This window comes from Anarhichas minor, unplaced genomic scaffold (genome assembly GCF_050575085.1).
Source record: "Anarhichas minor isolate MPS153535 unplaced genomic scaffold, ASM5057508v1 ptg000028l, whole genome shotgun sequence".
In the NCBI taxonomy this organism is placed as follows: domain Eukaryota; kingdom Metazoa; phylum Chordata; class Actinopteri; order Perciformes; family Anarhichadidae; genus Anarhichas; species Anarhichas minor.
In genome coordinates, this window is record NW_027466474.1 from 14670251 (window position 1) to 14682269 (window position 12019).

General features: G+C 49.0%; 1 protein-coding gene across 1 annotated transcript in view; it reads right to left on the reverse strand.

Annotated features, from left to right (window-relative positions):
- The window catches only part of LOC142962726 (connector enhancer of kinase suppressor of ras 2), a 58547-nt gene that overhangs the window by 46297 nt on the left and 231 nt on the right, over positions 1 to 12019 (reverse strand). The gene's annotated exons all lie outside the window — the stretch shown is intronic.

The following is a 12019-nucleotide window of genomic DNA, read 5'->3' on the forward strand; positions in this document are numbered from 1 at the left end:
GGAGAGCCCAGACTAAGAGCGGTTCAAAACGACCCCAATGAAAAGCAGCCCACGGACTTCAGTCACCTCGCCCGGACCAGGGAAACCGGGGCACCCTCCCGGAGCCAGACCCAGGAGGGGAGCTCGTCGGCGAGCGTCTGGTGGCCGGGCCTTCGCCCATGGGGCCCGGTCGGGCTCAGCCCGAATAAACAGCATGGAGCAGCCACCCTGTGGACCCACCACCCGCAGGGATAAGCATCGGGGTCGGGTGCAATGCAGACCGGGCGGCTGGTCAGGCGGGAGGCCTGGGCGAGCCGATCGCCGGCAGCATAGGCTAGCTCTAGGGACGTGGAACGTCACCTCGCTAGCGGGGAAAGAGCCAGAGCTGGTGCAGGAGGTGGAGCGGTACCAGCTAGATATAGTTGGACTCACCTCCACACACAGCGCTGGCTCTGGAACCAAGCTCCTGGAGAGGGGTTGGACTTTGTCCTTTTCCGGAGTTGCCCAGGGTGAGAGGCGCCGGGCGGGAGTGGGGATACTCACGAGCCCCCGGCTGAGCGCCGCTGTGTTGGAGTTCTCCCCGGAGAACGAGAGGGTCGCCTCCATGCGCCTACGGGTTGCGGGGAGCAAGGCTCTGACTGTGGTTTGTGCTAATGCACCAAACAGCAGTTCAGAGTATCCGGCCTTCTTGGAGTCGGTGGGAGGGGTCCTGGAAAGGGCGCCGCCTACCGACTCCATAGTTCTCCTGAGGGACTTCAACGCTCACGTGGGCAATGACGGAGAAACCTGGTGGGGGGTGATTGGGAGGAACGGCTTGCCCGATCTGAACCCGAATGGTGTTTTGTTAATGGACTTCTGTGTGTGCCATGGTTTGGCCATAACGAACATCATTTTCGAACATAAGGTGGCTCATAAGTGTACCTGGTACCAGAACACCTTAGGCCGGAGATCAATGATCGACTTTTTAATCGTATCATTTGATTTGCGGCCGTATGTCTTGGACACTCGGGTGAAGAGAGGAGCAGAGCTGTCAACTGATCACCACCTGGTGGTGAGTTGGATCAGATGGCAGGGGAACTGGTTGGAAAGACCCGGCAAGCCCAAACGTGTAGTGAGGGTGAACTGGGAACATCTGGCGGAGGACCCTGTCCGGGAGGTCTTTAACCCCCACCTCCGTAAGAACTTCTCACACATCCCGAGGGAGGTTGGGGACATGGAATCCGAATGGACCATGTTCAAAGCCTCTATTGTGGACGCGGCTGCTAGGAGCTGTGGCTGGAAGGTCATCGGTGCCTGTCGTGGCGGCAACCCGAGAACCCGGTGGTGGACACCGGAGGTGAGGGAAGCCGTCAAGCTGAAGAAGGAGACCTTCAAGGCCTGGTTGGCCCAGGGGTCTCCCGAAGCAGCTGACAGGTACCGGCAGACCAGAAGGGCTGCAGCTGCGGTGGTCGCGAATGCTAAAACTCGGGCATGGGAGGAGTTCGGGGAGGCCATGGAGAAGGACTTTCGGTTGGCCTCAAGGAGGTTCTGGCAAACCATCCGACGACTCAGGAAGGGAAAGCAGGGCTTACCCCAGGCTGTTCTCAGCAGGGGGGGGGGGACTGCTGACCCGGACAGGGGACATCGTCGGGCGGTAGAAAGAGCACTTTGAGGAACTCCTAAACCCGACCAACATGTCCTCTGCAGAGGAGGCAGTGCCTGAAGATCTAGGGGGAGGCTCACCCATATCCCTGGCAGAGGCCGCTGAGGTAGTCAAAAAGCACCTCGGTGGCAAGGCGCCGGGGGTGGATGAGATCCGCCCTGAGATGCTGAAAGTGCTGGACATAGTTGGGCTGTCCTGGCTGACACGCCTCTTCAATGTCGCATGGGGTCGGGATCAGTGCCCATGGACTGGCAGACCGGGGTGGTGGTTCCCATTTTCAAAAAGGGGGACCGGAGAGTGTGCTCGAATTACCGGGCAAGGCTTATGCCAGGGTGCTGGAAAGGAGGCTCCGACCATTTGCCGAATCTCAGATTCAAGAGGAGCAATGTGATTCCGTCCCGGCCGTGGAACAGTGGACCAGCTCTTTACCCTCGCAAGACTACTGGAGGGGTTCTGGGAGTTTGCCCAACCAGTCTACATGTGCTTTGTGGACTTGGAGAAGGCTTTCGACCGGGTCCCTCGGGGATTCTTGTGGGGGGTGCTGCGGGAGTATGGGGTGCCGGACCCATTACAACGGGCGATCCGGTCTCTGTACGACTGCAGTAGGAGCTGTGTCCGCATTCTCGGCAATAAGTCAGACACGTTCCCGGTGGGTGTTGGCCTCCGCCAGGGCTGCCCTTTGTCTCCGGTCCTGTTCGTGACTTTCATGGACAGGATATCTAGGCGCAGCCGGGGGGTGGAGAACGTCAGGTTCGGGGGTCTCGGGATCGCCTCTCTGCTGTTTGCAGATGATGTGGTCCTGTTAGCCTCCTCAGATCGTGACCTCCAGCATTCACTGGGGCGGTTTGCAGCCGAGTGTGAAGCGGCGGGGATGAGAGTTAGCACCTCCAAATCTGAGGCCATGGTGCTCTGCCGGAAACCGGTGGATTGCTCCCTCCAGGTGGGGACGGAGTGCCTACCTCAAGAGAAGGAGTTCAAGTATCTCGGGGTCTTGTTCACGAGTGAGGGTAAGATGGAGCGGGAGATCGACAGACGGATCGGTGCGGCTGCAGCAGTAAAGCAGGCGCTGCGTCGGACCGTCTTGGTGAAGAGGGAGCTGAGCCGGAAGGCAAAGCTCTCAATTTACCACTCGGTCTACGTTCCTACCCTCACCTATGGTCACGAACTCTGGGTCGTGACCGAAAGGACAAGGTCGCGGCTACAAGCGGCCGAAATGAGCTTCCTCCGTAGGGTGGCCGGGCTCAGCCTTAGAGATAGGGTAAGGAGCTCGGTCATCAGGAGGGAGCTTGGAGTCGAGCCGCTACTCCTTCGCGTCGAAAGGAGTCAGCTGAGGTGGTTCGGGCATCTAATTAGGATGCCTCCTGGACGCCTCCCACTGGAGGTTTTCCAGGCACGTCCAACTGGGAAGAGACCCCGGGGAAGACCCAGAACACGCTGGAGGGATTACATCTCCCAGCTGGCCTGGGAACGCCTCGGGATCCCCCAGAATGAGCTGGAACATGTTGCCGGTGAGAGGGAAGTCTGGGTCAGCCTGCTTGGCCTGTTGCCACCGCGACCCGACCCCGGATAAGCAGAGGAAAATGGATGGATGGATGTTTTATTTTTCCAAATCTGACATTTGTTCTCTTTGTGTGGACCGTTATCATGTGATCACATGTTAATTTTTCTCTTTTTCTGTAGAAATCTCTTTGAATTGTTGTTTATTCTCATATTTCTCGTCTTTATTGAGACAAACTAAAAAAAATAAATAAAGTGATAATTAATTTCAATACAGTTCTGCATGTTTGTTTGTTTCCACGAGAATCCTCTCGGTGACAAATACTTCACGAAGAGTAAGTGCACTGCTACAATTCCAGTATTATATTCAAATGAGCTGTTTGTCTCTGCTTTCAGTGTAAAATGTTTATTACAGTGGGGAAAATAGTCTAGTGTGGTCTAATAAATCATCACCAGTGTTGGAAACAGTGGGCTGACCGTTCAGACTTCTTTAGCTAGCCAACTGTAAATCCAGAGACAGCCATGCAGGGAACATGGAGGCAGAGCAGAGAGAAAGACTGCAGCTAATGAGTAGGATTTCTGAATGTGTGACTCCTGACCCCCCACACCACGTGAGAGGAGAGACAAAAAACGGTGGTGGCTATTTCTCAGAATTAGAATATTTATGTCCACACTTAATGGAGGTGAGCCACTTGAACCAAACCAATACACGCTTCTCATTTCCTCTGCCGCTCTCACGTGTCCTCCCCCGTCTGCCTCTCCCTCTGGCAGCGCATTTTAATAGCAGCCATGTCGTACGTTGTGGCACGTTATGTCGTCATGCCAATGCAATATCTGACCATAATTCCAAAATGATGCCATTACAATATCTTAAGTGCGCGTTTAAGATTCTCTGCATGGGGAATAACTGTATGACACTTCTTATTGTGCTCGTCACTTCAGCCCTCTTCCTGGTGTCTAATCATTAATAGTTGCACTTTCTTTTACCCCCTTCTCTTTTTGTATCCCCTCTCTCCACCTACAGTTAATATGAATTATATAAAGAGGTGATGAATAAAGAATCAAAGAAGTCCAGGCTGAGTACCTCTGCTACCTCTGTGAAAGCCCCCCTACCATGGCTATGTCCTACTTCTGCAACACACATACACACACACACACACACATACACAGAGATGAATGAGCTGTCGAGTTGACAGCGGTGCATCTTTTGTGCCGTTCTCTCAAAAGGTATGCTGGGATTTGCTGTTTCCAACGAATCACAGTGCATACACTTACACAAGTATATATGCGAGCAGAGCACGGACACAAACGGGCATGCAATCACACATGTGCATACACATTGTGACACACAGCTGCTAGCCAATCAGATGAGTCAGATTGACACACACTAACCAACACATATGGGCGTCAGGTTAGTCAGCACTACACCTCGCAAGTCAGTTAATGACATTTAATTATGTAGATGTGATCAGTCAAAACCTGCACCAAACAACAACAAATACCCTTCTCTGCCTCCCAAGTGCCTTCTCACATTCACAGTAACTGCAGGGAACATAAAAAACTGATGTAGTGTTGTAGGAGTCCTAGCCCGCGTGCAGCCGAAACAAACAAAAAAGTAATTTTGCATGAGTAATGTCGGAAGTGTCTCTCTGTGTAATCAAGTCGTAAGCTGCTAATAGTTTCCCCTGGGAGCGCTGCTGACTTTGGAATAAGATATTTCATCACAGCTTAGGCAGAGATAGCTGAAACCCGGGCTTCCACCGAGCCACTACAGCGTGGCGCTGCTCGTGTGGCGGTGGCAGGCCACACTAATGCGTTTCCTGTAAATAATGCCTTTCCTGCTGCCATTCAGGAACTAAATATTGAGCAGTATTTGCTGAGCCAGGGCATCGCCGGCATATCTCACGCATCCATCACTTTGAATAGCTCGTCCCAACACACATTTGTCAGTTGTCAACAGTCTGCTTTTTTTTTTTCAGTCCGATAGAGATAATAAGATTACTGCATGCAGCAGGTACTCACAACCTCCTGAATTCTGCTGCGACACAGGGATTTTTCACTTGAGCTGAATGAGAGCCTTTTTCAGGATATTTACTAATAAGTGCCGGCTCTATCTAAAGTCTGGAACCACTCTCTCTCTCTCGTGCTGCTTTTCATTGTGAGTTAAGGGATCCTGCATGAATACACATCAGTGTCATAACTATTTTTGGTTACTTCACTTCAGAGATTCCTGTGTTTGTATTTTCGTCTTTGCTCTTGTCACTAGTTTCAATTGGACTGGACTCATTTGGGAAAAGCAGAGTCACCTTTTTTCATCCACCAATCAGGATTCAGCAACATTTGAATCCAAATCTGATGCCATTGGTTTGATGTTTGCTAATGTTGCCGGGCCACTCTCAATCAAGTGTGATCAATCAAGACTGATCAAAGGCTTGAGCGAGCATCCCATGTTGACAGCTTCATCCACATTTCATGCAATTCCCTCCGATCTTTCCTTCTTTCCTGAGCAAAATAAACGCCTCCCCTTCGGAAGACACGAGGGTTGCCAGGCAACCGGAGCGATGAGAGAGAGCGAGAGAGAGAGGCCTCCGAGCAGAAGTGAGGGATCAGCAGTTGCTGCCCCTCAGGTCCCTGCACTGATGCTAGGCTAAGGAGCACACACACACACACACACACACACAAACACACATACTGTATCCTATACTGTATGTTTTCTACAATAGAAAAGAGCAGTTACTTTGCATTAACATCAACTGAAATCAAACCTGTGCTTTTTTGGGGGGGGGGCCTGGTTTAGGTCAGAGTAAAGCCTGTGCTAAGAGCGCCGGCAGGCAGCTATGACTCCTGTCCCGTCGCCTTGCACCCCCCCCCCCCCCCCACAAAAAAAGAATCTGCAAGCCTCCAACTGGAGTAAGTGCTCCGGTGAGGGGGAAGAAAAGGCCGAACGCTCACTAAAAATATTCCTACTGTGAAATATTTATCACATCATGACAGAATATTCTTAAGGCCGTGGCATTTTTCGCTCCCCGGTTCAAGTGCGCCTCCTTCTCACCGAAAATCCTGCTCGCTGGGAGGTGTCAAGAGGCAATCTGAAGGAACACGAGGACGGGAAACAGGGTCAACCGGCAAAGCTGCGAGGAGTTCAGAGGCAGAGCTCGACTCTGAGGATCTAACCGACCCCAGCAGAAGTAACATGTTAGCATGAACTTTAGCTTCGTCAAGAGAGAGCGTCAAGGAAGCACACTTGAGTGTCACATGTTGACATTAAAGCTGCTCTGCTAAACGTTATCAACGAGGGATCAAATGACGGCGTGTAAAGTAAAAGGGCTTATTTTATTTGTATTATCCATTATCACCCGACACACGTTCTCCCTCAGTTCTATGGATAACGTTCAGCACATTGTTGATTTTACAGACGCAACTTTACTGTTTCCATCCACGGCTCTCATCTGCGACGTTTCCCAAAGCAGTTTCCACACAAAAACAAACAAAAAGGCTCAGGTGAGCCTACTGAACACTACCTGCCCAGCACCAAACAGCTGAAGTTAGCACCTAGCTGACGAAGAAAAGTGCAGCATTCAGCTGCGAAAGATATGGCAAATATTTTTCTCAGACGTTGGTGGAGAGAAAAACAGAGCAAAAAGACGAGTTACACGACTCATAATAAACGCCAATGTTGCTCCTGGATATCTAGATAAACATCTTTGCTAAAATGTATGCTATAACTTTATAAAGCTGATAATATGTTAATTGTGTTGTTTACAGCATTGCCCCAAAGTGGCCGAAAGATACGCCAATGCAGGTTTAAGAATGAAATACGTATTCCTTTGGCTGCCAGCAGTGTGATTGGTCAGTGTGGTACGTGTGCACACGCTTCGCTAGGTTGTTGTGGTTAATACTTAACTCTTTATTTGCTATTAGTGCCATGTTGTGTATTATCAACACCTCAAGAGCCATGATGCCATCAAGTAATTTATTTCATGATTCTGAGGCATTATGTTAGAACAAGCTGCTGGTCTGAGCTTCAACAGACAAACTAGCTTTGCAGTGATGTTGACAGCTAAGCTACTTCCTGGCAACTATAAAAGGATGACAGCTTAAAATCGAGTCTAATCTTTTAAGTCAGGATTTAACAACATGCGCTAGCTTGTAAACCTAGCAATTAAGTTGTCACGTCAATTTGAATTTTCACACAATTGTTGATTTTTAGAAAAATCCCCAGTGGGCCTCGTCTGCTGCATCGTGCGATCTCATGTGGGGTCCCGACCCCCAAGGTTGGGAAACTTTGCACCAAGTTAATATATGTGGTCGTAAAACTGCAGCCCCCCGGAACAACAGGTGCAAAATCAACCCAGTAAAACACATACGAGAACACACACACACACACACACACACACACACACACACACACACAGGCCCCTCTGTCCGAGCGCCCGGATAGAGCGGGTGCTTTGATATGATGCCCACTGCATCCTCCCATTCTCTGCACCACTCTGCCACCGCCTCTGTGTCCCCCCACCTCTTTCTCCGTCATGCCAACCCTTCCCCTTGCACACTCCCTCGGTTCCTCCCATGGCTCCTCAGCCTTTCTTTCATTTTGCTTCACACATCCCCATTTCTGAATGCGTGTCCCTCTCTTTCTCTGCTCAGGGCCATACAACAGGAGAGGAAGCTTGTGTGTGTGTGTGTGTGTGTGTGTGTGTGTGTGTGTGTGTGTGTGTGGAGTGCGGCATGTATATTCACATCACTATGCGTCAGTGTTCAAGGCATCCGGGATGTAGATGTTGGGCATCTGCGTGTGTTGCTGGATCCCCCATCTTATGACATGTGCTGTGTCTCCGACACGATCAGATCTGGTTTCCATGACTACGGATGCCCCACTTAAAACCGCTGCTCCAGAGTTTGTGGCGTCTATGCATGTGTGTCAGTGCCCACACACACATACACCTACCATATATTCCAGTGAGCATGTGCGTTCCTTTGAGCGCCTGTATATGTGTATCCATATGCAGCCATCTCTGCATTTCTTTTTGTGTGTGAAAACCGAGGACTGGGGGAGTTTCCTCTACGTGTGTGTGTGTGTGTGTGTGTGTGTGTGTGTGTGTGTGTGTCCTAATAAGGCACGCTCTTTAATCTTTAATGCAGCTGAAACTACAACAAGCACACAGTCGGAGCCAGGGGAAGCGTGTTTTCCAACACAGACTTCTTCACCATGTCAGCGGGAGACTAAATCACACAGTAAGGAATGGTAGTAAACATGCCCCCCCCCCCCCCCCCCCCCCCCCCTAAATTCGTATCTCAGTCATTCAGTCTCCTGCGCTGACTGAAATGTCACACGTCACCTTTATTTTTAGATTTTATTTTTGGGTTCCAATAGCCTACATCGGCACGCAAAGAGGAAAACAGGGATCACTGCAGGAAAAGTGAGCTACCGTGTTCATTTTCCCGTCACGTGCACGCATCAGCGGGCTGCCGGTACCGCGCGCCCGCCTGAAAGCACAGGGTGATCTGATGAGGTGCACGGAGCACCGAGAGGATGAGGAGAAGTCCGGTTTATTTCTTTTTTTCTTTGTTGCCTAACACGTTAAAGCACAGATCCCTACGCGTCATTCATTTACACATCAGTTGCGTCTGCACACACACCCCGGTGCATACCCCCTCAAACACACACACACATAAAGGAAACTCCTCCGGTGTGGGTGTTCAAATCAAAACAAACGCTGATGAGTCATCTTTCTGTGAGGCTCACCAGTGTTCTGCTGCTGGAGCAGTCCATATGAGAGACACGGTAAATTGCTGCTCGGCCCGGTGGCGAGAGCTGTGTCAGGTTTTCTCCATGATCGCAGAGTATCCCGTCTCGTATTCTTTCATATGACAGGAGTGGACCGATGAGGTTAAAAAAACGAGACCTGGATAAAGCTTGTCTTTTTTTTTTAACCTTTTCCTCTGTGCAGGGGAAGGATGGAGTCTTAAAACGTGTCCATGGTGTCCATCTGATGACATGGTCACAGAACTTGGTAATTACTTTACAATTCAAACTATCTCTTATGACCCCACAAGGCCAACTATAAATGCAAATGTTCTTTTTCAAAGGTGGAAGGGTCCATATGAGGGAAAGTCTCACTGACAAGGGATGACAAGTAACTAAGTACATTTACATAAGGCCTGTGCTTTAAGCAGAATTTTGAGGAATTTGTGCTTTAAGTGTTATTTATTTATTCACGTGACTATATTTCTACTCCATTACATTTTATAGAAATATATTTATATTATTCTACTCCAGAACATTTGTCTGACATTTGCAGACCAATATCTTACATACAAAACATGTAATTATCTTGTAAAACATCATCTATTTTCATAGATTTAACTTCAGTAGATACAAGTAATGCATCAGTAATATTAAATATAATATACATATCTATATTATATATGACTAACGTAAAAAAAAAAGGACTCTTTTTAAGATGTGCATATCCTGTCAATGTATAAAAGTGATTTTTCTGAAATTTGATCACATTAAAAACAAGAAATGTTTAAGATCAAAGTCGACCTGTGGATACACTCTTTACAGATAAAAACAAATCATACAATGAAATGTTGCTAATATCTTACAAACAACTCATCTGCAATGTTTGAAGGAAAGATTTCCACTGGATAACTTTAAATAAAGCATTTCTTTCCCTCTAGTGAAAGCTAGTGAAATTGTGAAAAGATTCGTACTTTCTGTACGTAATATTCACGATATTTTGAGAGTCACTGGTACACACAATTCAGGGGCCCCCCTCATGGCTGATCCCCAGGTCGGGTCCTGCTGGGGACCCTTGTTGCATCTCTATACTGGTGCTACCTATAGTGGAGGCATTAAATGCCCCCCAAAATAACAAGAATAAAATAAAAATAGTACACACAATTCAGCTACAGCTGTTGTTTTGTTGCTATAATCAGAGACAATACGGCTCAGTATCTCACGATGGATTGAAAAACCAAGGACCATGATGACCCCCCTCTCCACAGAGAAACAATCAGCACCCATGCATCTTATACCTGCGTTCATTTATTTTTCTCTCTTGTGGTAAGCAAGAGAAGTCACTACAGTGCTTCTTAAGGAAGGTCTCAATGTCACCGCTCCCTAAAGATGGCACAAGACTACTTTGAACAGCGTGGGAGAGATGAAGAGCTCCCAGAAGGAAAAACTAAAGAGGCCAAAGTGAAGCCCCTGTAAGCATTAATACTAGCCTTTCTCCTTTTACTTTATTCGGAAGAAAATAAGATCTGAGCATATAAGTCTGCCACTGAGGCCCCACAGGACAAATAAAGAGGAGGGGGCTTCACAGGAACAGGGACAACACTGGGAGACGTTGGCGAAACGTCGTTGTTGAAAATAGAACTCTGAGCCCCGGCTCTTCATGTGGAAGAGGCCGGGAGACGCATGCGAAGGAGACCACGAGCGGAGCTGTAACAAGATGAATCAATCTTCCCTCAAGACTTTCGGTGCAAGTGTGTACAATTTTCTTCATCCTTACGTTGCTGACGACAAACCTAAACGGGCTGTTTCAGTGCACCCGGAGCATGTGTGGCAAATAATGAATTAGGAATTCAGCTGGTATAGTCCAAACCTTTCCACTGCCGTGTTAAGCTTGACACTTCTCCCTTCTACTGTGTTGATTTCCGAGTGATCACAATTGTATTGTACTTTCCATGTTGCAAACCTCTAACCACATTTGGCCTGTTACTAATCTCATCTCCAATCAAATTCCAGCTCTCTAAATGAACGGTGAGGGAGCAAAGCCTTCCCAGGATCAGAGGATGAAGCCGTAACTCCACACTGGCTGCTCACAGAGCAGGAGCATCATCGTAATCACTCAACGTATCGCATCCTAAACACTCCCTGGGCCGAGTCCCCCGAGGGTCTGACAACCACCTTGACTCCTAATCTCAGACATCAGTGCTCTACCATAATGAAAAGGGGCCTATAGTCTGGAAACACAATATGGGGTTTGAAGAAACTCCATTGCTACTAAAAGTGGTGACCCCATATGTGTGTGTGTGTGTGTGTGTGTGTGTGTGTGCGTGTGTGTGTGTGTGTGTGTGTGAGAAATACAGTCACGAGTGTATAGGAGTGCTACATTGTTGCTTTGAGTCGTCACACAGAAGTGATTAAGTGATTTTCAGGAGTAAAGGGTTTGCGGACCCCCCCCCCATGTCCATTGTCTGTCAGTAGGCCTACCACAGTTTCTGTCACAGCTCTGTGTCTGACCAGAGTGTGTGAGAACGGCTCCTACCACACACACATACACACACACACACACATGCATGATTAGTGATTACTCATTCATACTGGCTGTTTGAAAGGACGTATCTCGTGCCAGCAAAAGAGAGCAAACAGGAAAAAAAAAGAAAGAATTGAAGCGAGTGTGTTCGGCGCGGTTGCCTTATATGGTAGGAGGCATTGCGCTGTCCACGGTGCTGAATCCGACTGTACGGCTGGCATAGGTGGTGGTGGTGGGGGGGGGGGGGGGGGGGGGGGGGGGCGATGGGAGAGGGGGGGCATGCAGCTAACTACATTAATCAAACACATACGCACGCTCACACGCAATCACACACACACATACAGCGGCAGTGGGGATATGGGCTCGGAGCATGTGGCAGTGAGTGAAGGGGCAGATGACATACGTTACATTCATTGATGGGAGCTCTGCTGCTGCTGCTGCTGATGGAGTCAGCACAGCAGCAGCAGCAGCACCCCATAGGCTTGGCTTGCGCTCTCAAGCAAGCGAGATGACAGAATGCTGAGGCTCCACTCCCTGCTTCTTTTGGGGGGGAGACATCCATTTCACCGCACCGGCCCAACAAACGCATTCCCTCTATATACTTTAGTGACTTTAAATCAGCGGCTAA